Source organism: Suricata suricatta, chromosome 12, assembly GCF_006229205.1.
Source record: "Suricata suricatta isolate VVHF042 chromosome 12, meerkat_22Aug2017_6uvM2_HiC, whole genome shotgun sequence".
Classification (NCBI taxonomy): Eukaryota; Metazoa; Chordata; class Mammalia; order Carnivora; family Herpestidae; genus Suricata; species Suricata suricatta.
In genome coordinates, this window is record NC_043711.1 from 61490472 (window position 1) to 61493400 (window position 2929).

Below are 2929 nucleotides of genomic sequence, written 5' to 3' on the forward strand. Positions count from 1 at the left end.
TCTGGCCACTGCTAATGCTTTAACAAAATCATCGGTGTCAAGCTGCATTTGCTCATCCAGGTTCTCTGCAGGAGATAAGAGGGAGCTGGTATCATTCTTTTTTTTTTTTTAAGTTTATTTGTTTTTAAGAAAGAGTGCCAGCGGGGGAGGGTCAGAGAGAGAGGAAAGCACAGAATCAGAAGCAGGCTCCAGGCTCTGAACTGTCAGCACAGAGCCCGATGTGGGGCTTGAACCCACGAAGCATAAGATCATGACCTGAGCCAAAGTCAGCCACTTAACCAACTAAGCCACACAGGCGCCACAAGCTGGTAATATTCTTGACCTCTGGAGGCCCAAGAGTCTCATAAGATCATGCCTTCTGCCTTCTGGCTCTGCTAAGGGGTGCACTCGAGGAAAAGAAGTGAGTGTGCTTTCAAATAAAGTGGACCAAGATTCCATATCAGATGAACTCAGTTGACTCACTGGTAGAGAGCAGGTGGAAGGAGCATTGCCCATTTGCAGAGTCTCTATCACACCCCATTTGCATTCTGATATCTACAGATACTCAGAGCTTCCTGACAGCATCTTCTCCAGGGTCAGGCATGGTGGTCACTGACTTTCCTCCATCTGAGCCTCCATGAAGCCACCCTGGCTACTATGCATGATGCCCAGGTGAAGCGCAAGCAAGGCACTTGCCTTCACTGATTGGCTGGACTGTATAGTGGCCTAGACAGCAGTAAGGAACGAGGAACTCTCTCTGCAAGAAGCATAGTAGAACTCTTCTTGAGTAGAACTGCTGAATTCAAAGCAGTCTAAAGTTTTGTTTGGGTTGATTTTTATTTGTAAGTACCATGAACTGCTCTCTCCCAGAGGGGAACAACACAAGCACCTTGCAGACAATGATATCTTTGGAGAACTTGATAGAAGAAGGGTTTTACAGTGTGAAAAGTCCATGAATTTTGAGTCCATGGATAGAACAGAAAGAAGTAATAATACTGTAAAAGTCTATGGAACTGGGATTTCTGCGTGGCTCAGTTGGTTAAGCATCCAACTCTTGATTTCAGCTCAGGTCATGATCTCACAGTCATGAGATCCAGCCCCGAATCAAGCTCCATGCTTAGCTGTCTCGCTCTCCCTCTGCCCTTCACCTGCTTGTGCACACATGCATGCTTTCTGGCTCTGGCTCTGGCTCTGTTTCTCTCTCTCTCTCAAAAAAAAAAAAAGACTATGGAATTAAGAAATGACACTGAATGAAATCTATCCCTTAGCCATCACTTAGCCTATGTAGGACTGAAGGTGTTTAAGTATATCAAGTTTAGCACCGGATTGCTATATAAGCCCAATAAGAAGACAAAGGAGTTGTACCTATACAGTTGTATTTCATTTAAATCTTGCTCCCCACTGCATCTCTTTTGTAATATATTTTTATTAGCATTTACCTAGTTGATGCCTTGGTACATTTGCTATTTTTAACTAGGGTTTCCTAAGTGGAAAATGGTATGAAGACTGATTTGATGTACTCTTTGTTCACATCTCTCAGTTTTCCATTTGGAGACCACCACACACAGACCTTATAAGCTTGCTCTGGCCATCTCTGTTCACTGTGTACCAGGTGTCAGCAATATGGGTAGAAATGCCTCTCCCCAGGGCATTTGCCAGACAAAGAAACCCATTCCCATAAGAGCTACAAATGTGAAGATCTGCCTTCAAATCCCCTTGTCCAATTTTGGGCACAAAGCAATATTTTCACCCAAAGAATCTATTCATAGGTGATCCCAGAGTTAACATTTGGAGGTGATTTAAACCCAAAAATACACTCTTTATTTGGGGTTTTAACTGTAAACAAAGACTTAAAAATGCAATAAAAAAGAATGAAATGCAGTAGTAATTTTCCAAGATCACCAGCTCCCACAGGCTTGAGTGCAGCCCCAGACTTCTCTGCAGTAACTAAAGATTTCTGGGAACTCACTCCACAGCCCAGGAGAGTAGACTGGAGAGGCACTGTTTGTACTTGGCACTTAAGGTTAAGAGCTTCATTTTATAGCTCTTTTTTGCACCTGTTGAATGGGTTCCTCCTCCCCACCCCCACCCCATATCCACTCTCCCCTTCTCTCCCACCCTCTTTCTACAGCATCATTTTTCCATCCTTAATGGCCATCCAAGGACCGTTATCCAGTGAACACAGACCCAGGATAACTTGTAATAGTCATGTCAAATGCTTATGTTTTTCCCTGCAGTAGGGCAACATTTTTCATCTCTTATTTTCCTTGGCCAGATGGAAGATGTCATTCAGGGAACCCCAGGTGTTTTGAAGATGAAAAGGAAGGTAGGGGGCCTGGCTCAGTGCTTATTAACCACAGAGAGAATTTGGTTCACTTCAAGAAATAGTAAAATAATGGCATGGGAGAGACAATGACTCCTAATGAATTCATGGGAGTAAAGTGTGAGGTGACCAGTCTGGGGACATGTAGTCCTGAAGCCTCCTTCCAGAGGAGAAAAAACAAAACAATTGCTTTCTATTACTACACAGTATTTACCTCCCTTTCCTGAAGCACACAGGGCAGCTCCAATTTCATGTCCAATGCCAGGATTGCCTCTGTCTGAGTGCCTTGGCTCCCATTTAATTTAAATAAGGTGGGTGACATCTGACACTGGAGTCATAGTCAGGCTTGAGGTAGGACTAATCTCAGGTGCTCCCTCAGCCAGGTGGATTGTTCCACTTGCATCTCTAGCCCCTTCAAAACCCCCCTCCCTCAGGAGTCAGGGAGCCCCCATCCTCAAATCCCACAGGGCCGAACACCTTCAGCTTTCAAATGCCACCTTTGCTGTTCAGACCAAAGTTCCATCAAACGTATCCACCGCCTGGAATATAAAACAACCTCCCAGGCCCTGCGAGAGAGAGAGAGAGAGAGAGAGAGAGAGAGAGAGAGAGAGAGAGAGAGAGAGAGAG